Consider the following 24,847-nt stretch of genomic DNA (forward strand, 5'->3'; position numbering starts at 1 on the left):
GATCATTGGAATAAATATATTCATCTTGGATTCGAAGAAGTAGAATAATTTGTCTTATTTATGGGAGCCTCCGAAATAGAATCCTTCATGTCTAAAAATTATGAAACTTGTGTTACTTGTCATGACCTTAAAGATTATGTCTCTTCCACTACAACAAGCCCCCCATATAGCATCGCATGCTCTGTAACGCTTTAAAAATGTGCTGCAAAATACCGACGTAGCTACGGATATTTGCATTGGTTAGTCCAACCGTTACAGACTATACGAGTGACAACGAATTTCATGCTTTGCAGTCTATATGTTGGGACACACCAAAATAAAGTACAACATGGGCGCTTAGCGCTAGGATCCTATTTCTGACTATTTCGTCTAATTTATGGTCTATCTCGGCATCCTGGCCGCTCTAGCGAAAAAAATCTGCATGATCAGTTTGACTAAAGATCGGGCGCTTGGTCAGGTGAAAAATAAGGAAAAAATATAGAGTGACTCAACCGAATCTGGACAGAATCAGTATATTTTTTAGGCTGGCGCGTTGGGAGGAGACGAACATATAGCATATCTTTTGTTTTTTCTTTATTTCTGGTAGCGCCTACAGGTTTGTGTAATAAAAAAACCATACCGTACCATACGTCATTGCAGACAAGGGATACCACCGCACGCCCCCAAATCAGACTCTACCGCTGAGATCCCTCTACACCGCCGAGCCATCGTGCCCCTCCCCGTCTTGAGCCATCTTGCCCCTCTCTGTCGCCGCCCTCCCAGGCTAGTTAGGCTCCCTTCGTTGTTGTACCGCCACCAAGGAACTCCCCTCCAGAAGCGCCGCACTCCCCGCTCTCTCCGCGCCCAGCCTTCGTCGATCCACCTTGTCCTGGTCGGCGATCAGCTGCCTGATAATTTTCGGCCCACCTGAAGCTGGAAAGTTGCCCTCCGCCCCCATTCCCCACAGGTAATGTTCTCCCGCATCTTTAATTGGCACCCGACCGAGTAGCACAGCAAGAACATGATCCCCTTTGATACGTCTCCAACGTATCTATAATTTCTGATGTTCCGTGCTTATATTATACCAATTGCTACATGTTTTATATACACTTTTTCCGGGACTAACCTATTAACAAGATGCCGAAGTGCCAGTTCCTGTTTTCTGCTGTTTTTGGTTCCAGAAAATTACTTCTGCGAATATTCTCGTAATTGCGCGAAACAAAAGGCCACGTCCCTATTTTTCCAGAAGCTTCACGGAGTCCGAAGGAGAGACGAAGGGGGGTCACGAGCTGGCCACCTCATAGGGTGGCACGGCCCCACCTTCTTCCGCGCCGCCAGGTGAGGTGGGCCCCTCGGGACTCCACCGACGCCGCCCCTTCGCCTATATATTGCCCCAGACGCAAAAACCCTAGAGGATCCTGCCAATTTCCACGAAGAGTTCCGTAGCGCTCCGCCGCCACCAAAAACCCTAATTCGGGGGACAGAAGTCTCTGTTTCGGCACCCTGCCGGGACGGGGAATTGCCCCCGGAGCCATCTCCATCGACTCCATCGCCATCTTCATCGCCGTTGCTTGTCTCCCATGATGAGGAGGGAGTAGTTCTCCCCCGAGGCTGAGGGCTCTACCGGTAGCTATGTGATTCATCTCTCTCTCCCATGGTGTGATCTTTATGTGATCATGAGCTTTGTAATCTTGTTGAATATGTAGATGTTACTCTTGTCTATTATGCACTCTAGAGGTTACTTTAATATGAACTCCGGAGTCACTCTCCACGGTGTGATGGTGACAGGTGTGCGCATCGTGTGTGATTCCTTTATGACGTTGTGGAGCTTGTTTACTCCGGCTTGAGGTGTGCTTTTGCAGCCCTACACAATGAATGGTGTTTTTTATCCAACAAGAGAGTGTTTGAGAGTAGCATTTATTTATTCAATTATGTGATCATTGTTGAGAGTGTCCACTAGTGAAAGTATGATCCCTAGGCCTTGTTTCTAAGCATTGAAACACCGTTTCCAACAAGTTCTGCTACATGTTCGCTTGCTGCTATTTTTATTTCAGATTGCAATTACTACTTATAATCATCCATATTACTTGTATTTCACTATCTCTTCGCTAAACTAGTGCACCTATATATCTGACAAGTTTATTAGGTGTGTTGGGGACACAAGAGACATTTTGTATCTTAATTGCAGGATTGCTTGAGAGAGATATCTTTGACCTCTACCTCCCCGAGTTCGATAAACCTTGGGTGATTCACTTAAGGGAAACTTGCTGCTGTTCTACGAACCTCTGCTCTTGGAGGCCCAACACTGTCTACAGGAATAGAAGCGTGCGTAGACATCAAGCTATTTTCTGGCGCCGTTGTCGGGGAGGTAAGGTAAAAGGTATTCACATCCTCCGACTACTAAGCTGTTTTCTAGCACTGTTGCTGGTGTGTGAGTGCTCGAAGGTATCTCCTTTAGATTCTGCAATTTTATCTTTTTGTCTCTTGTTTTTATTTTCACTAGTTAGGCTTAATGGAAAACAACAAAAAAATTAGACATCTTTATGAACTTTATCTTGAATTAGGACATGATGTGTTTGAAGAGAGAATTAAAAAACCCATGGAACTTTGTTTGCAAAATAGTTGTAGCAATGTTTTTAGCATGAATTCTTTGAACACTATTATTTTTAATGCTATGGAAAAGTCTAAGCTTGGGGAAGCTGGTTGTGATATTTTTAGTCCCCCAAGTTTTGAGGAGAAAATTTTCTTTGATGATAATTTGCCTCCCATTTATGATGATTATAATGATAGTGGTATTTTGGTGCCACCTACTATGGAGGATAAATTTCATTATGATTATTCTATGCCTCCAATTTATGATGATTACAATGATGGATGTGATAGTTTTACTCCCATTATTACTAATAAAATTGATTATGCTTATGTGGAGAGTAATGATACTTTTATGCATGTGGATCATGATAAGAATGCTTTATGTGATAGCTATATTGTTGAGTTTATTCATGATGCCACTGAAAATTATTTTGAGAGAGGAAAGTAAGGGTATAGAAATCTTCATGTTACTAAATTTCTTCTCTTTATGATGAATGTTTTGAGCTTTCTCTTGATTTGCTTTTATTTGCTGGGTTCTTTAAGACCTACTGGTCCTTATGAGATAGGGAGACACGATTTCATATATCACAATAATATTAAGTCTCCTCTCCTTGTGTTGAAATTTTTGAAGTTACACTTGTTTTGTCTTCCTATGCTACTCACTTTGTTCTTCATTGACTTGTTTTCTTACAAGGCTCCTATGCATAGGAAGAGTGTTAGATTTAAACATGTTTTATATATGCTTCTTGATGCTCTCTTTTCAACTCTCATCTTTATGTGAGCATCATAAAAATCACTATGCCTAGCTAGAAGGCATTAAAGAAAAGCGCTTATGGAAGACAACCCATCGTTTTTATTTTCTGTTATTTTTGCTTTTATTTTTGTTTTGAGTCAAGGTGCTTGTTACTTCTGTAGAAATACCTTTGTATCTTTATTTTCTTGCATTGTTGTGCCAAGTAAAGTCTCTAATAGAAAGTTGATACTAGATTTGGATTTCTGCGCAGAAACAGATTTTTAGCTGTCATGGTTTTGAGCTTTTCTCTCTGCAAAAAAATCTAAAAATTCTAAAAAAATCCATGAGTAATCCTCAGATATGTACTCAACTTTCATTATTTTTAAGTTTTTGGATCTGAGCATGTTTAGTGCCACGAAAAAATTTGTCTTTACAGACTGTTCTGTGTTGACAGATTCTGCCTTTTATTTTTGCATTGCCTCTTTTACTGTGTTTGAGTGGACTTCTTTGCTCCATTAAATTTCAGTACCTATGGGTAATGTCCAGAAGTGTTGGTAATGATTGTGTTCATGCAGAACATGTGTATTTTTGATTATGCACTAACCCGCTAATAAGATTACTTCGAGTTTGGTGTGAAGGAAGTTTTCAAGGATCAAGAGAGAAGGATGATATTACATGATCAAGAAGAGTTAAAAGCCTAAGCTAGGGGATGCCCCCGTGGTTCATCCCTGCATATTCCAAGAAGACTCAAGCGTCTAAGCTTGGGGATGCCCCCGTGGTTCATCCCTGCATATTGCAAGAAGACTCAAGCGTCTAAGCTTGGGGATGCCCAAGGCATCCCCTTCTTCATCAACAACCTATCAGGTCATCTCTAGTGAAACTATATTTTAATTCCGTCACATCTTATGCACTTTACTTGGAGCGTCTGTGTGCTTTTATTTTTGTTTATTTGTTTTCGTTTTCTGAATAATCGGATCCTAGCATTCTTGTGTGGGAGAGAGACACGCTCCGCTTTTTCATGTGAACACTTGTGTTCTTTGTTTTTATTTAATGTTCATGGCGAAAGCTGAAAGCCTCAGCATTGATTGATATTTGGTTGGAAATGGAAAATGCTACATGTGGTAGATGGTATGTTGAAAAGACATATTCATTCTTGTAGATCATTGTCTTGTTTAATTTGACACTTTGCAATTGTTTTGAGCTCTCAAGTAGATCATGTTTAAGCTCTTGCATCATGTAGTTAAAGCCTACTAGTGGAGAACTAACGTAGAGCTTGTTGAAATTTGGTTTGCATGTTTGTTATCTCTAAGGTCTAGATATTTTACGGTAAAATGTTTGAGCAACAAGGAAGACAGTGTAGAGTCTTATAATACTTGCAATATGTTTTTATTTAAGTCTCGATGTACCGGTTTATACTTGTGTTTGCTTCAAACAACCTTGCTAGCCTAAACTCTGTACTGAGAGGGAATGCTTCTCGTGCATCCAAACCTTGAGCCAAAACCCATGCCATTTGTGTCCACCATATCTACCTACTATGTGGTATTTCCTGCCATTCCAAGTAAATAGTTCATGTGCTACCTTTAAACAATTCAAAAGCTATTATCTCTTATTTGTGTCAATGTTTTATAGCTCATGAGGAAGTATGTGGTGTTTATCTTTCAACCTTGTCATTTACTTCTGACAGACTTTCACCAATGGACTAGTGGCATATACATCCGCTTATCCAATAATTTTGCAAAAAGAGCTGGCAAATGGGGTGCCCAGTCCCGATTAATTACAACTTTCATTAATAATTCTCTTCACATGTTTTGCCCTGATTTATCAGTAAGCAACTTAATTTTGCAAATAGACACTCCATGGTATGTGAATGTTAGAAGGCACCCGAGGATTCGGTTAGCCATGGCTTGTGTAAGAAAAAGGTTGGGAGGAGTGTCATCAATAATGAAACTAAAATACATGTGTAAACAAAAGAGAAGAGGGATGATCTACCTTGCTGGTAGAGATAACGTCCTTCATGGGAGCCGCTCTTGAAAGTCTGGTTGACAAGGTAGTTAGAGTACCCACTACCATTCGCTGACAACAACAAACACCTCTCAAATACTTACTTTTTCTCTCTATATGCTTTTGAAAACTTGAAAAGCTCTAGCACATGATTTAATCCCTGCTTCCCTCTGCGAAGGGTCTATCTTTTACTTTATGTTGAGTCAGTTTACCTACTCCTTTCTATCTCAGAAGAAAACACTTGTGTCAACTTTGTGTGCATTGATTCTTACATGTTTACTTATTGCACTTGTTATATTGCTTTATGTTGACAACTATCCATGAGATATACATGTTACAAGTTGTAAGCAATTGCTGAAAACTTAATCATCCTTTGTGTTGCTTCAATTTCATTTACTTTGAATCTATTGCTTTATGAGTTATCTGTTATGCAAAACTTTTTGATGCTTGTCTTGAAGGTACTATTCATGAAAAGTTTTTACTTATGTGATTCGGTTCTTTACTCTTTATCTATCTGTTAGCAAACTATAGACCATTGCTTTGAGTCACTTCATTCATGACATAAGCCTCGCAATATCATTTGATCAAGATTGTGTGAAAGCATGTCTCCTCAGAAATTATTTGTTGTTATCGTTTTACCTACTCGAGGACGAGTAGAACTAAGCTTGGGGATGCTTGATACGTCTCCAACGTATCTATAATTTCTGATGTTCCATGCTTATATTATACCAATTGCTACATGTTTTATATACACTTTATATCATTTTTATGCATTTTCCGACACTAACCTATTAACAAGATGCCGAAGTGTCAGTTCCTGTTTTCTGCTGTTTTTGGTTCCAGAAAATTACTTCTGCGAATATTCTCGTAATTGCGCGAAACAAAAGGCCACGTCCCTATTTTTTCAGAAGCTTCACGGAGTCCGAAGGAGAGACGAAGGGGGGCCACGAGCTGTCCACCTCATAGGGTGGCGCGGCCCCACCTTCTGCCGCGCCGCCAGTTGAGGTGGGCCCTGATGTCTACGGGGGCTTCTATTCTTGTAGACGGTGTTGGGCCTCCAAGAGCAGAGGTTTGTAGAACAGCAGCAAGTTTCCCTTAAGTGGATCACCCAAGGTTTATCGAACTCGGGGAGGAAGAGGTCAAAGATATCCCTCTCATGCAACCACTGCAACCACAAAGCAAGAAGTCTCTTGTGTCCCCAACACACCTAATAGGTGCACTAGTTCGGCGAAGAGATAGTGAAATACGGGTGGTATGAAATAGTAGTAGCAACGGCACCGGAAAAGTGCTTTGCCCGGGACGAGTAAACAAGCGGTAGTAACGCGAGTAAAACGAGTAAACAAGCAGCGATAGCGATATTTAGGAACAAGGCCTAGGGAATAGACTTTCACTAGTGGACACTCTCAACTTTGATCACATAACGAGAATAGATAAATGCATACTCTACACTTTTGTTGGATGATGAACACATTGCGTAGGATTACACGAACCCTCAATGCCGGAGTTAACAAGCTCCACAATAATGCTCATATTTTAGTAACCTTTAGTGTAAGATAGATCAAAAGACTAAACCAAGTACTAGCATAGCATGCACACCTGTCACCTTCATGCATATGTAGGAGGAATAGATCACATCAATATTATCATAGCAATAGTTAACTTCGCAATCTACAAGAGATCATGATCATAGCATAAACCAATTACTAACACGGTGCACACATCTGTCACCTTTGCACACGTGCGGGAGGAATAAAACTACTTTAATAACATTGCTAGAGTAGCACATAGATAAATTGTGATACAAACACATTGCAATCATAAAGAGATATAAATAAGCACCTCACTATGCCATTCAACGGTGAATAAGTATTCTGTGAAATATAGCCTAAGAGACCCACACGGTGCACACACTTGTCACCTTTACACACGTGGGACAAGGAGTCTCCGGAGATCACATAAGTAAAACTCACTTGACTAGCACAATGACATCTAGATTACAAGCATCATCATATGAATCTCAATCATGTAAGGCAGCTCATGAGATTATTGTATTGAAGCACATAGGAGAGAGATGAACCACATAGCTACCGGTACAGCCCGAGCCTCGATGGAGAACTACTCCCTCCTCATGGGAGCAGCGGCGGTGATGAAGATGGCGGTGGAGATGGCAGCGGTGTCGATGGAGAAGCCTTCCGGGGCACTTCCCCGCTCGGCGGGGTGCCGGAACGAGAGACTCCTGTCCCCCAGATCTTGGCTTCGCGATGGCGGCGGCTCTGGAAGGTTTTCCGTATCGTGGTTTTTCGTATCAGGGTTTTCGCGACGGAGGCTTTATATAGGCGAAGAGGCAGCGCAGGAGGGTCGAAGGGTTGGCCACACCATATGGCGGCGCGGCCAGGGCCTGGGCCGCGCCGGCCTATGGTCTGGGGCCCGATGCCCCCCTCCGGTCCTTCACGGGTGTTACGGATGCTTCCGGTGAAAATAGGAACCTGGGTCTTGATTTCGTCCGATTCGAGAATATTTCGTTACTAGGATTTACTGAAACCAAAAACAGCGAGAAAACAGCAAGCGGCACTTCGGCATCTTGTTAATAGGTTAGTTCCGGAAAATGCACGAATATGACATAAAGTGTGCATAAAACATGTAGGTATCATCAATAATATGGCATAGAACATAAGAAATTATCGATACGTCGGAGACGTATCAAGCATCCCCAAGCTTAGTTACTGCTCGTCCCGAGCGAGGTAAAACGATAACAAAGATAATTTCTGAAGTGATATGCCATCATAACCTTGATCATACTATTTGTAAACATATGTAGTGGATGCAGCGATCAAAACAATGGTAATGACATGAGTAAACAAGTGAATCATAAAGCAAAGACTTTTCATGAATATTACTTCAAGACAATTATCAATAAGTCTTGCATAAGAGTTAACTCATAAAGCAATAAATCAAAGTAAAGGTATTGAAGCAACACAAAGGAAGATTAAGTTTCAGCGGTTGCTTTCAACTTGTAACATGTATATCTCATGGATAATTGTCAACATAGAGTAATATAACAAGTACAATATGCAAGTATGTAGGAATCAATGCACGAGTTCACACAAGTGTTTGCTTCTTGAGGTGGAGAGAAATAGGTGAGCTGACTCAACATAAAAGTAAAGAGAATGGTCCTTCAAAGAGGAAAGCATCGATTGCTATATTTGTGCTAGAGCTTTTATTTTGAAAACATGAAACAATTTTGTCAACGGTAGTAATAAAGCATATGAGTTATGTACATTATATCTTACAAGTTGCAAGTCTCATGCATAGTATACTAATAGTGCCCGCACCTTGTCCTAATTAACTTGGACTACCGGATCTTTGCAATGCACATGTTTTGACCAAGTGTCACAATGGGGTACCTCCATGTCGCCTGTACAAAGGTCTAAGGAGAAAGCTCGCATTTTGGATTTCTCGCTTTTGATTATTCTCAACTTAGACATCCATACCGGGACAACATGGACAACGAGATAATGGACTCCTCTTTAATGCATAAGCATGTGGTAACAATTATTATTCTCATATGAGATTGAGGATATATGTCCAAACTGAAACTTCCACCATGAATCATGGCTTTAGTTACCGGCCCAAAGTTCTTCTCTAACAATATGCATGCTCCAACCATGAAGGTGGTAGATCTCTCTTGCTTCAGACAAGACGGACATGCATAGCAACTCACATGATATTCAACAAAGAATAGTTGATGGCGTCCCCGAAGCATGGTTATCGCACAACAAGCAACTTAATAAGAGATAAAGTGCATAAGTACATATTCAATACCACAATAGTTTTTAAGCTATTTGTCCCATGAGCTATATATTGCAAAGGTGAATGATGGAATTTAAAGGTAGCACTCAAGCAATTTACTTTGGAATGGCGGAGAAATACCATGTAGTAGGTAGGTATGGTGGACACAAATGGCATAGTGGTTGGCTCAAGTATTTGGATGCATGAGAAGTATTCCCTCTCGATACAAGGTTTAGGCTAGCAAGGTTACTTGAAACAAACACAAGGATGAACCGGTGCAGCAAAACTCACATAAAAGACATATTGTAAACATTATAAGACTCTACACCGTCTTCCTTGTTGTTCAAAACTCAATACTAGAAATTATCTAGACCTTAGAGAGACCAATTATGCAAACCAAATTTTAGCAAGCTCTATGTATTTCTTCATTAATAGGTGCAAAGTATATGATGCAAGAGCTTAAACATGAGCACAACAATTGCCAAGTATCAAATTATTCAAGACATTCTACCAATTACTACATGTAGCATTTTCCGTTTCCAACCATATAAAAATTTAACGAAGCAGTTTCAACCTTCGCCATGAAAATTAAAGGCTAAGAACACATGTGTTCATACGAACCAGCGGAGTGTGTCTCTCTCCCACAAAGTGAATGCTAGGATCCATTTTATTCAAACAAAACAAAAACAAAAACAAACAGACGCTCCAAGTAAAGTACATAAGATGTGGCCGAATAAAAATATAGTTTCAAGAGAAGGAACTCGATAATTTGTCGATGAAGAAGGGGATGCCTTGGGCATCCCCAAGCTTAGACGCTTGATTCTTCTTAGAATATGCAGGGGTGAACCACCGGGGCATCCCCAAGCTTAGAGCTTTCACTCTTCTTGATCATAGTATATCATACTCCTCTCTTGATCCTTGAAAACTTCCTCCACACCAAACTCGAAACAACTCATTAGAGGGTTAGTGCACAATAAAAATTCACATGTTCAGAGGTGAAACAATCATTCTTAACACTTCTGGACATTGCATAAAGCTACTGGACATTAATGGATCAAAGAAATTCATCCAACATAGCAAAAGAGGCAATGCGAAATAAAAGGCAGAATCTGTCAAAACAGAACAGTCCGTAAAGATGGATTTTATTAGGGCACCAGACTTGCTCAAATGAAAATGCCCAAATTGAATGAAAGTTGCGTACATATCTGAGGATCATGCACGTAAATTGGCTTAATTTTCTGAGCTACCTACAGGGAGGTAGACCCAGATTCGTGACAGCAAAGAAATATGGAACTGCGCAGTAATCCAAATCTAGTACTTACTTTACTATCAAAGACTTTACTTGGCACAATAAAACTCAAAACTAAGATAAGGAGAGGTTGCTAGAGTAGTAAACAACTTCCAAGACACAAATATAAAACAAAGTACTGTAGCAAAATAACACATGGGTTATCTCCCAAGAAGTTCTTTCTTTATAGCCATTAAGATGGGCTCAGCAGTTTTAATGATGCACTCGCAAGAAATAGTATTGGAAGCAAAAGAGAGCATCAAGAGGCAAATTCAAAACAAATTTAAGTCTAACATGCTTCCTATGCATAGGAACCTTGTAAATAAACAAGTTCATGAAGAGCAAAGTAGCAAGCATAGGAAGATAGAACAACTGTAGCTTCAAAAATTTCAGCACATAGAGAGGCATTTTAGTAACATGAAAATTTCTACAACCATATTTTCCTCTCTCATAATAACTTTCAGTAGCATCATGAGCAAACTCAACAATATAACTATCACATAAAGCATTCTTATCATGAGTCTCATGCATAAAATTATTACTCTCCACATAAGCATAATCAATTTTATTAGTTGTAGTGGGAGCAAATTCAACAAAGTAGCTATCATTATTATTCTCATCAAGTGTAGGAGGCATAGTATAATCACAACAGGATTTACTCTCCATAGTAGGTTGTACCAAAAGACCACTATTATAATCATCATAAATAGGAGGCAAAGTATCATCAAAGAAAATTTTCTCCTCAATGCTTGGGGGACTAAAAAGATCATGAAAACCAGCTTCCCCAAGCTTAGAACTTTCTACATTATTATCAACAATGGTGTTCAAAGCGTTCATACTAATATTACTACCGGCATGCAAATAAGATTTCATAGGTTTTTTAATTTTCGCATCAAACAATCCATGTTTTAAATCAGGAAATAGAATAAGAAGCTCATTGTTGTCCATTATGCCAAACTAGTGTAAACAAGAAACAAAAAGATGCAATTGCAGGATCTAAAGGAAATAGCTTCGAGCACACACACAATGGCGCCAGAAAAGTACTTTACCCGAGACCGGAGTATGAGTGCCTTTTACCTTTCCTCCCCGGCAACGGCGCCGGAAAAGTGCTTGATGTCTACGAGAGCTTCTATTCTTGTAGACAGTGTTGGGCCTCCAAGAGCGAGAGGTTTGTAGAACGGCAGCAAGTTTCCCTTAAGTGGATCACCCAAGGTTTATCGAACTCGGGGAGGAAGAGGTCAAAGATATCCCTCTCATGCAACCACTGCAACCACAAAGCAAGAAGTCTCGTGTGTCCCCAACACACCTAATAGGTGCACTAGTTCGGCGAAGAGATAGTGAAATACGGGTGGTATGAAATAGTAGTAGCAACGGCACCGAGAAAAGTGCTTTGCCCGAGGACGATAAACAAGCGGTAGTAACGCAGCGGTAGTAACGCGAGTAAAACAGTAAACAAGCAGCGATAGCAGTATTTAGGAACAAGGCCTAGGGAATAGACTTTCACGAGTGGACACTCTCAACTTTGATCACATAACAGAATAGATAAATGCATACTCTACATTTTGTTGGATGATGAACACATTGCGTAGGATTACACGAACCCTCAATGCCGGAGTTAACAAGCTCCACAATAATGCTCATATTTTAGTAACCTTTAGTGTAAGATAGATCAAAAGACTAAACCAAGTACTAGCATAGCATGCACACTTGTCACCTTCATGCATATGTAGGAGGAATAGATCACATCAATATTATCATAGCAATAGTTAACTTCGCAATCTACAAGAGATCATGATCATAGCATAAACCAAGTACTAACACGGTGCACACATCTGTCAACTTTGCACACGTGCGGGAGGAATAAAACTACTTTAATAACATTGCTAGAGTAGCACATAGATAAATTGTGATACAAACACATTGCAATCATAAAGAGATATAAATAAGCACCTCACTATGCCATTCAACGGTGAATAAGTATTCTGTGAAATATAGCCTAAGAGACCCACACGGTGCACACACTCTGTCACCTTTACACACGTGGGACAAGGAGTCTCCGGAGATCACATAAGTAAAACTCACTTGACTAGCACAATGACATCTAGATTACAAGCATCATCATATGAATCTCAATCATGTAAGGCAGCTCATGAGATTATTGTATTGAAGCACATAGGAGAGAGATGAACCACATAGCTACCGGTACAGCCCCGAGCCTCGATGGAGAACTACTCCCTCCTCATGGGAGCAGCAGCGGTGATGAAGATGGCGGTGGAGATGGCGGTGGTGTCGATGGAGAAGCCTTCCGGGGGCACTTCCCCGCTCCGGCAGGGTGCCGGAACAGAGACTCCTGTCCCCCAGATCTTGGCTTCGCGATGGCGGCGGCTCCGGAAGGTTTTCCGTATCGTGGTTTTTCGTATCGGGGTTTTCGCGACGGAGGCTTTATATAGGCGAAGAGGTGGCGCGAGGAGGGTCGAAGGGGTGGCCACACCATATGGCGGCGCGGCCGGGGCCTGGGCCGCGCCGGCCTATGGTCCGGGGGCCCGATGCCCCCTCCGGTCCTTCCCGGGTGTTCGGATGCTTCCGGTGAAAATAGGAACTCGGGTCTTGATTTCTTCCGATTCCGAGAATATTTCGTTACTAGGATTTCTGAAACCAAAAACAGCAGAAAACGACAAGCGGCACTTCGGCATCTTGTTAATAGGTTAGTTCCAGAAAATGCACGAATATGACATAAAGTGTGCATAAAACATGTAGGTTTCATCAATAATATGGCATAGAACATAAGAAATTATCGATACGTCGGAGACGTATCAGGCCCCTCGGGACTCCACCGACGTCGTCCCTTCGCCTATATATTGCCCCAGACGCGAAAACCCTAGAAGATCCTGCCAATTTCCACGAAGAGTTCCGTAGCTCCGCCACCACCAAAAACCCTAATTCGGGGGACAGAAGTCTCTGTTTCGGCACCCTGCCGGGATGGGGAATTGCCCCCGAGCCAGCTCCATTGACTCCATCGCCATCTTCATCGATGTTGCTGTCTCCCATGATGAGGAGGGAGTAGTTGTCCCCCGAGGCTGAGGGCTCTACTGGTAGCTATGTGGTTCATCTCTCTCTCCCATGGTGTGATCTTTATGTGATCATGAGCTTTGTAATCTTGTTGAATATGTAGATGTTACTCTTGTCTATTATGCACTCTAGAGGTTACTTTAATATGAACTCCGGAGTCACTCTCCACGGTGTGATGGTGACAGTGTGCGCATCGTGTGTGATTCCTTTATGACGTTGTGGAGCTTGTTTACTCCGGCTTGAGGTGTGCTTTTGCAGCCCTACACAATGAATGGTGTTTTTTATCCAACAAGAGAGTGTTTGAGAGTAGCATTTATTTATTCAATTATGTGATCATTGTTGAGAGTTTCCACTAGTGAAAGTATGATCCCTAGGCCTTGTTTCTAAGCATTGAAACACCGTTTCCAACAAGTTCTGCTACATGTTCGCTTGCTGCTATTTTTATTTCAGATTGCAATTACTACTTATAATCATCCATATTACTTGTATTTCACTATCTCTTCGCCGAACTAGTGCACCTATACATCTGACAAGTGTATTAGGTGTGTTGGGGACACAAGAGACTTTTTGTATCTTAATTGCAGGATTGCTGGAGAGAGATATCTTTGACCTCTACCTCCCCGAGTTCGATAAACCTTGGGTGATTCACTTAAGGGAAACTTGCTGCTGTTCTACGAACCTCTGCTCTTGGAGGCCCAACACTGTCTACAGGAATAGAAGCGTGCGTAGACATCAAGCTATTTTCTGGCGCCGTTGCCGGGGAGGTAAGGTAAAAGGTATTCACATCCTCCGACTACTAAGCTATTTTCTAGCACTGTTGCTGGTGTGTGAGTGCTCAAAGGTATCTCCTTTAGATTCTGCAATTTTATCTTTTTATCTCTTGTTTTTATTTTCATTAGTTAGGCTTAATGGAAAACAACAAAAAAATTAGAGATCTTTATGAACTTTATCTTGAATTAGGACATGATGTGTTTGAAGAGAGAATTTAAAAACCCATGGAACTTTGTTTGCAAAATAGTTGTAGCAATGTTTTTAGCATGAATTCTTTGAACACTATTATTTTTAATGCTATGGAAAAGTCTAAGCTTGGGGAAGCTGGTTGTGATATTTTTAGTCCCCCAAGTTTTGAGGAGAAAATTTTCTTTGATGATAATTTGCCTCCCATTTATGATGATTATAATGATAGTGGTATTTTGGTGCCACCTACTATGGAGGATAAAGTTCATTATGATTATTCTATGCCTCCAATTTATGATGATTACAATGATGGATGTGATAGTTTTACTCCCATTATTACTAATAAAATTGATTATGCTTATGTGGAGAGTAATGATACTTTTATGCATGTGGATCATGATAAGAATGCTTTATGTGATAGCTATATTGTTGAGTTTATTCATGATGCCACTGAAAATTATTTTGAGAGAGGAAAGTATGGGTATAGAAATCTTCATGTTACTAAATTTCTTCTCTTTATGATGAATGTTTTGAGCTTTCTCTTGATTTTCTTTTATTTGCTGGGTACTTTAAGACCTACTGGTCCTTATGAGAGAGGGAGACACGATTTCATATATCACAATAATATTAAGTCTCCTCTCCTTGTGTTGAAATTTTTGAAGTTACACTTGTTTTGTCTTCCTATGCTACTCACTTTGTTCTTCATTGAATTGTTTTCTTACAAGGCTCCTATGCATAGGAAGAGTGTTAGATTTAAACATGTTTTACATATGCTTCTTGATGCTCTCTTTTCAACTCTCATCTTTATGTGAGCATCATAAAAATCACTATGCCTAGCTAGAAGGCGTTAAAGAAAAGCGATTATGGAAGACAACCCATCGTTTTTATTTTATGTTATTTTTTCTTTTCTTTTTGTTTTGAGTCAAGGTGCTTGTTACTTCTGTAGCAATACCTTTGTATCTTTATTTTCTTGCATTGTTGTGCCAAGTAAAGTCTCTAATAGAAAGTTGATACTAGATTTGGATTTCTGCGCAGAAACAGATTTTTAGCTGTCACGGTTTTGAGCTTTTCTCTCTGCAAAAAAATCTAAAAATTCTAAAAAAATCCATGAGTAATCCTCAGATATGTACTCAACTTTCATTAGTTTTAAGTTTTCGGATCTGAGAATGTTTAGTGCCTCGAAACAATTCGTCTTTACGGACTGTTCTGTGTTGACAGATTCTGCCTTTTATTTTTGCATTGCCTCTTTTACTGTGTTTGAGTGGATTTCTTTGCTCCATTAAATTTCAGTAGCTATGGGTAATGTCCAGAAGTGTTGGTAATGATTGTGTTCATGCAGAACATGTGTATTTTTGATTATGCACTAACCGCTAATAAGATTACTTCGAGTTTGGTGTGAAGGAAGTTTTCAAGGATCAAGAGAGAAGGATGATATTACATGATCAAGAAGAGTTAAAATCCTAAGCTTGGGGATGCCCCCGTGGTTCATCCCTGCATATTGCAAGAAGACTCAAGCGTCTAAGCTTGGGGATGCCCCCGTGGTTCATCCCTGCATATTGCAAGAAGACTCAAGCATCTAAGCTTGGGGATGCCCAAGGCATCCCCTTCTTCATCAACAACCTATCAGGTCATCTCTAGTGAAACTATATTTTAATTCCGTCACATCTTATGCACTTTACTTGGAGCGTCTTTGTGCTTTTATTTTTGTTTATTTGTTTTCGTTTTCTGAATAAATCGGATCCTAGCATTCTTGTGTGGGAGAGGGACACGCTCCGCTTTTTCATGTGAACACTTGTGTTCTTTGTTTTTATTTAATGTTCATGGCGAAAGCTGAAAGCCTCAGCATTGATTGATATTTGGTTGGAAATGGAAAATGCTACATGTGGTAGATGGTATGTTGAAAAGACATATTCATTCTTGTAGATCATTGTCTTGTTTAATTTGACACTTTGCAATTGTTTTGAGCTCTCAAGTAGATCATGTTTAAGCTCTTGCATCATGTAGTTAAAGCCTACTAGTGGAGAACTAACGTAGAGCTTGTTGAAATTTGGTTTGCATGTTTGTTATCTCTAAGGTCTAGATATTTTCTGGTAAAATGTTTGAGCAACAAGGAAGACAGTGTAGAGTCTTATAATACTTGCAATATGTTTTTATTTAAGTCTCGCTGTACCGGTTTATACTTGTGTTTGCTTCAAACAACCTTGCTAGCCTAAACTCTGTACTGAGAGGGAATGCTTCTCGTGCATCCAAACCTTGAGCCAAAACCCATGCCATTTGTGTCCACCATATCTACCTACTATGTGGTATTTCCTGCCATTCCAAGTAAATACTTCATGTGCTACCTTTAAACAATTCAAAAGCTATTATCTCTTATTTGTGTCAATGTTTTATAGCTCATGAGGAAGTATGTGGTGTTTATCTTTCAACCTTGTCATTTACTTCTGACAGACTTTCACCAATGGACTAGTGGCATATACATCCGCTTATCCAATAATTTTGCAAAAAGAGTTGGCAAATGGGGTGCCCAGTCCCGATTAATTACAACTTTCATTAATAATTCTCTTCACATGTTTTGCCCTGATTTATCAGTAAGCAACTTAATTTTGCAAATAGACACTCCTCAATGGTATGTGAATGTTGGAAGGCACCCAAGGATTCGGTTAGCCATGGCTTGTGTAAGCAAAAGTTTGGGAGGAGTGTCATCAATAATGAAACTAAAATACATGTGTAAACAAAAGAGAAGAGGGATGATCTACCTTGATGGTAGAGATAACGTCCTTCATTGGAGCCGCTCTTGAAAGTCTGGTTGACAAGGTAGTTAGAGTACCCACTACCATTCGCTGACAACAACAAACACCTCTCAAATACTTACTTTTTCTCTCTATATGCTTTTGAAAACTTGAAAAGCTCTAGCACATGATTTAATCCCTGCTTCCCTCTGCGAAGGGTCTATCTTTTACTTTATGTTGAGTCAGTTTACCTACTCCTTTCTATCTCAGAAGCAAACACTTGTGTCAACTTTGTGTGCATTGATTCTTACATGTTTACTTATTGCACTTGTTATATTGCTTTATGTTGACAACTATCCATGAGATATACATGTTACAAGTTGTAAGCAATTGCTGAAACTTTATCATCCTTTGTGTTGCTTCAATTTCTTTTACTTTGAATCTATTGCTTTATGAGTTATCTCTTATGCAAAGCTTTTTGATGCTTGTCTTGAAGGTACTATTCATGAAAAGTTTTTTACTTATGTGATTCGGTTGTTTACTCTTTATCTATCCGTTAGCAAACTATAGACCATTGCTTTGAGTCACTTCATTCATGACATAAGCCTCGCAATATCATTTGATCAAGATTGTGTGAAAGCATGTCTCCTCAGAAATTATTTGTTGTTATCGTTTTACCTACTCGAGGACGAGTAGAACTAAGCTTGGGGATGCTTGATACGTCTCCAACGTATCTATAATTTCTGATGTTCCATGCTTATATTATACCAATTACTACATGTTTTATATACACTTTATATCGTTTTTATGCATTTTCCGAGACTAACCTATTAACAAGATGCCGAAGTGTCAGTTCCTGTTTTCTGCTGTTTTTGGTTCCAGAAAATTACTTCTGCGAATATTCTCGTAATTGCGCGAAACAAAAGGCCACGTCCCTATTTTTCCAGAACCTTCACGTAGTCCGAAGGAGAGACGAAGGGGGGCCATGAGCTGTCCACCTCATAGGGTGGCGCGGCCCCACCTTCTGCCGCGCCGTCAGGTGAGGTGGGCCCCTCGGGACTCCACCGATGTCGTCCCTTCGCCTATATATTGCCCCAGACATGAAAACCCTAGAAGATCCTGCCAATTTCCACGAAGAGTTCCGTAGCTCCGCCGCCACCAAAAACCCTAATTCGGGGGACAGAAGTCTCTGTTTCGGCACCCTGCCGGGACAGGGAATTGCCCCCGGAGCCATCTCCATCGACTCCATCGCCATCTTCATCGCTGTTGCTGTCTCCCATGATGAGGAGGGAGTAGTTCTCCCCCGAGGCTGAGGGCTCTACCGGTAGCTATGTGGTTCATCTCTCTCTCCCATGGTGTGATCTTTATGTGATCATGAGCTTTGTAATCTTGTTGAATATGTAGATGTTACTCTTGTCTATTATGCACTCTAGAGGTTACATTAATATGAACTCCGGAGTCACTCTCCACGGTGTGATGGTGACAGTGTGCGCATCGTGTGTGATTTCTTTATGACGTTGTGGAGCTTGTTTACTCCGGCTTGAGGTGTGCTTTTGCAGCCCTACACAATTAATGGTGTTTGTTATCCAACAAGAGAGTGTTTGAGAGTAGCATTTATTTATTCAATTATGTGATCATTGTTGAGAGTGTCCACTAGTGAAAGTATGATCCCTAGGCCTTGTTTCTAAGCATTGAAACACCGTTTCCAACAAGTTCTGCTACATGTTTGCTTGCTGCTATTTTTATTTTAGATTCCAATTACTACTTATAATCATCCATATTACTTGTATTTCACTATCTCTTCGCCGAACTAGTGCACCTATACATCTGACAAATGTATTAGGTGTGTTGGGGACACAAGAGACTTCTTGTATCTTAATTGCAGGATTGCTTGAGAGGGATATCTTTGACCTCTACCTCCCTGAGTTCGATAAACCTTGGATGATTCACTTAAGGGAAACTTGCAGCTGTTCTATGAACCTCTGCTCTTGGAGGCCCAACACTGTCTACAGGAATAGAAGCGTGCGTAGACATCACCCTTCATCTTGCATGATGTTGCTTTGACATCTACATATATTTTCATCATCTTTGATGTTCTTTGTCTTGGCAGAGGAGAAGAAATAGTTTTATGTATTACAACTTAATTAACAAGGAAATTTGATGTGGCCCTACTTCTGTCTTTACTGATGTTAGTACTAGACCATAATTGTGCGCGTTGCCGCACCCGTTCATCCTGAGGGAGGAACTATATAAGTGTATTGTGAAATCAAGACGACCGAAATAACCAACAATATGTCTAGAAAGTCATGATAATTAAAAGAATACATAAAGGCATTAAGAGACTACATGTTCAAGGAAAAAGTTGATCGAGAGTTTCAATAGCACACTGGTAGCGTGGAATGGTACCGTAGAATTAACCCTCTATCCTTTTGTAGGGCACTGAACCATGTACTTATTGCATAACTTGGTAGCAAATACCTATTACACTGCAACTTATGCATCGTCTGAAGTGAAGGTATCTTAAGAAACCCCGTCAAAATTATAATGATTGAGTTCGACTACGGTAACTAACTTAGCAGCTAGATTAATAATCCTGAAACTGTGAATAGCTTAAGGTAGGACGGTTGTTGAAGAAAAATTTATTATAACCAACTTTAGTCCCATTCTGAAAGCTTGATGCTCACAAAAGAATCCTCAATTAGGCAATCTCAACATTTACCACGACTGTAGTTTCCCTTGGCAGGTCCTCCTTCTTATCAGGTGCACATCTGTGTGAACTCTAAAGATGAATCTCATATATTCATATAAAGTATTTGCAAGGAAATGTAAGATGGCTAGCACATGTCTTCTAAATGCCATAATATTCTATTCGAGCAATACATAGACTGAAAAGGAGTATCCTATGTAAGTTTTAACTCCCGAGTTTCACTACATAACTCTTCATTCTCTGATGTTGATACTGAAATAGGCATATTTTTCAGAAAATCGCTTCTTTTCTCTTCGTTCGCTGCAGCAAATCATCTAAATCTTCTCAAAGCTCCACAATACAACCAGAACATAATGGGATTAGATGAAAATACACTGGCTGAAGCAAAAATAAAGACACAGATGAACATCAAAGGGTTTATAATCCCAACGGATAAACAAGAACATGCAATCTTTTAAAGGAAAATTTTGCAATTACGAAAAATGTTCTCTTGCCGTGCATATGGATACCAAAACAGGGGGATGCTGATATATCACAATTGAAAAACGAAGGAGACAAGCTCTTGGATGTAAGACATACATACCCACGAATGGAGTTCACATACACGGATACACCATGTGTCCATCCCGACATCCCAATAGAGCAATTCCTACCCATGCGACAGCTCCTGAAAAATGGCATAGCAAGCAAGTGGCCTGGGTGACACATCAATAGATAAAACACTGATCAAGGAGGATATATACAAGTGAACTGCAAAACCAAGCGGATCAAAACCATGGCTGTCGGACTGACGGAGTGAAGTCCAGATGCCCAGATGGAAGAGAAAGAAGCCCGAGGGCATGCACCATATATGGAGGAGCTCAGAGAGGAGAAAAGGGGGGAGTAACGCATGCCCATTATTACGCGCCGCCGGCCATTCAAGCAACGGAAGAGGGAGGGACGGGGATTTCCTTTCATTTATCGTATCAAGAATTTAAGACCGTAGGCCAGCGTACCCTACGAAACAACGGCCCATCAGTAGTTAGCTCAGCAATTTCGACCATCAAATCGGCCCGTTTCATGAGGAAGAGCCCAAGTCAATCTTCAGAGAAGCTGCCCGGTAAATCCGGCTAAAATAGAACGAAAAACGCTAAAATTGGGGAATTCGTAAGCTACCTTTGGTGTCCAGCTGGGAGTGGGAGTCGACGGCGCATTCGGAGCAAGAACGGCGGCGCAGGCAGAGGAGGATAGGAGGCGCATGCGTACGAAGCACAATGAAGAAAATAGAAGAATATTTTTTGCAACCACTGGTATCTTTTTTTTTTTAGCATCGCAACCACTGGTATCCGTGTCAAGCCCAAACCATATTGGCCTATTGAACTGTTTCGGGCCCAAATAATGTGGTGCGGTCTAGCACAATTTGAGGAGTAGCAGCCCAACAATGAAAATGGGCGAAAGAAGCCCTTTTAACGGGAATGAGTCGCTATTCGGGACGAGTGCCTGTTCGGGAAGGCTAACAATGGTTTGGACCGTTAGATCATTTGATCGGACGGCTAAGGGTGTCAAATTGCTGTGGAGAGGTCCTGCTGGTTCCATTATACTGTTAACTAATTTGGTTGTGTTATTGAACTTGAAACTCCAACAGCCTCACTTTGCAACATTTTTGTATTGTGTGTTTAGATTATTTATCAATGCTTTAATAAGAAAAACTTTCTGCTAAACATGTAATTTTATGAGATTTGATCCAGTTTTCTAAGCATGTCACTTTTATGTAAAGTGCATACGATAAATAATAGTAACAAAACTCTTTATGCAGTGTGGGTATGGATACAGAAGTCAGCAAGCTTCTTCTGCGTTACCCTAGAGGAAGTAGCCGTTACTTAGCTGGTGTAGATGGTTTTTTGGAATTTGCATTCAAAGATAAGCCAGAAGATACCACGATCCTTTGTCCATGTGAAATATGTGTGCACAGTTCTCTGTTGTCGAAGGATGATGTACGCGATCACTTGGTCTGTAATGGAATTCTTCAGAGTTATGACAAATGGGTTTTTCATGGTGAATCTTCAGATGAACAGAATGATGGTCGACAGCCACAACCTCACAATGAAGAAATGCGTGCTGACATGCATGGATTAATTAATGATGTCTTCAGAGATATGTATGATGGTATGCATATGAGTGAAAGTACAGATCCACCAAACCAGCATGGACCAAATTTAGAAGCCGAAGAATTTTACAAACTGATCAAAGATTCGGAGAAGCCTCTATGGCAAGGATGTGAACTATCGCAGCTATCACTACTTGTGATTTTGTTCAATATAAAGTCCATGAACAAATGGTTTGATAAGTCATTTGGTGATCTACTTGATACTCTGCACATGGCGATTCCAAATGGGAATGAGCTGCCCCAGAATTTCTATGAGGCTAAGAAGATCATTTCAAAATTTGGCCTTGATTACAAAAAAAATCATGCATGCCCAAATAATTGCCAGCTGTTCTGGAAAGGCACATAAAATGATGACTTCTGCTCAATCTGCAAGGCTTCTAGGTGGAAAGATAAAGAACCCGAAACCAAGTTAACAAAGAAGGAAAGAAAGAAAGCAACACCAATGAAAGTGTTACTTTACTTTCCAATCAAGGATAGATTGAAAAGGTTGTTCATGTGTAAAGAAACAGCACCTCTGTTGAGATGGCATGATGAAGAGCGCAACAAGGATGAAGCACTACGACATCCTGCCGATTCCCCTGCATGGAAGTCATTGGATGAAAGGTACTCAAAAATTGCATCTGATACTCGTAACATTCGGTTCGGCCTTGCTACTGATGGATTTAATCCATAAGGGATGCTAAGTTCAAGTTACACTTGTTGGCCAGTTGTCTTGGTCATATATAACTTGCCTCCTTGGATGTGCATGAAGGATTCTAATCTTTTACTGTCTTTGATAATTCCTGGATCCAAAAAGCCAGGGGATAATATTCATGTCTTTCTCCAACCACTTTTGGACGACCTAATAGACTTATTTCTTAATGGAATGTCCACATACGATGTTTCCAGAAATGAAACCTTTACGTTCAGAGCAGTCGTGCTATGGACTATAAATGACTTGCCAGCTTTAGGAATGCTTGCTTCACATAAGGTGCATGGAGAATTTGCATGTCCACCGTGTGGTGTGAATGCATGGACCAAGCGTTTGAAACATGGAAAGAAATCATGCTTTATGGGTCATCGCCGATTTCTGGCAGCTGATCATAAATTTCGGTCTGATAGCACTTCTTTTGATGGAACCTTGGAGGATAGAGCAGCGCCTCAGACTTACTATGAAAGTCAAGTAAAAGAAGAAATAAAGGCTCTTGGTGATTTTAAGGCGTCAAAAACTTACAAGGGATTAAGCAGTCTATTTACATTGCCCTATTGGGACTGTAATGTCCTTCGACATAATCTTGATGTCATGCATATAGAAAAGAATGTGTTGGATAATATTCTGGGCACACTTTTAAGTTTAGATGGGAAGTCAAAAGATAATCTTCTTGCTCGTCAAGATCTTGAAGAAATGAATATTACAAAGGATCTACATCCAAAGAAACAACCTTCAAGAAAGTTCTACTTACAACCTGCAGTCTATACCATGTCCAAAATTGAGAAGAAATTATTCTTGGAAGTTCTTCAATATATAATGGTTCCTGATGGCTATTGTGGAAACATATCTAAAGCTGTGAACTCTTCTGAAGGAAAAATTCATGGGTTAAAAACACATGATTGCCATGTCTTAATGCAGCAACTCATGCCTATCGCCTTGACGGGTATTCTTCCAGATCATGTCACAACAGTACTATTTGAGTTATCAGCTTACTTCCGAGGAATATGTTCAAAAGTTCTCCATGTAAAAGAGCTTGACCATTTGGAAGAATCAATTAAGGTAACACTTCGTAAATTGGAGATGATATTCCCTCCTGGGTTTTTCACAGTCATGGTGCACCTAGTTGTCCATTTAGCAACCGAATGTAAGCTTGCTGGACCAGTATGCTATCGATGGATGTACTTTATTGAAAGGTAACAGTGTGATGCTAAGGCAAGTGCAATATTGAAAATAGTGATTTCATATGCCCTGCTAAATTGATGATTTGACATGTGGTGCAGGTACCTTGGTAAACTGAAGTCATATGTTCGCAACAAAGCCCGCCCTGAGGGTTCAATTGCTGAATCATATTTGGCGGATGAGTGTATGACCTTTTGTTCAAGATACTTTTCTCTACTAAGCATAACCAACCGTCGAGGAATCATGACAAACCAAATGAAAATAAATCTCCCATGTATGCATATAAATCCACGTTGTTTCCTCCAGCAGGGAATCCATTGGGAAAGGCACGGACTTACTCTCTGGATGACATGGAGACATTACAAGCTCATAGATATGTGTTATACAATTGTGATGCTGTCACTCCATATCTCACGTAAGTGTCTTATGTTAGCATGTTAATACGTTTTTTTAAATCTAAACTTGCATTATTCATATGTTATGTAGAGAACATGCTTCTGTTTTGAAAAGGAAAAATCGCAATAAGCGGCTAGCACTAAGAACCGTTGAGCGCATGCAGCATGAGCAATTTCCAGATTGGTTTAGAGATCATGTAAGTTCCTTGCTATTAAATTTCTGATTTTATATTTCTTTTATTTATTTTCTGTGTTGGCATAGATAGTGCAGCTGGAAGAAAGAGGTACTAACAACATAGATGAAGATATTAGATGGCTGGCTCGTGGCCCACTCGAGTTTGCACGAAGATATATAGCCTTCTGTACCCCTGGCTACAGGTTTAGACCTAAGCGTTATGATAAGAAGACTCAAAATAGTGGAGTTGTTGTGACTGCAAAAACATCAAGCTACGCTTCTGCGGGTGATAATAACCCTATACTTGGAGATGTCATGTACTATGGAAGGATAGTTGACATAATTGAGTTGGATTATTATAGAAAATTTTCAGTGGTGCTATTTAAATGTGAATGGGTTGATACTACTGAAGATACC

This window comes from Lolium rigidum, chromosome 7, assembly GCF_022539505.1.
Source record: "Lolium rigidum isolate FL_2022 chromosome 7, APGP_CSIRO_Lrig_0.1, whole genome shotgun sequence".
In the NCBI taxonomy this organism is placed as follows: Eukaryota; Viridiplantae; Streptophyta; class Magnoliopsida; order Poales; family Poaceae; genus Lolium; species Lolium rigidum.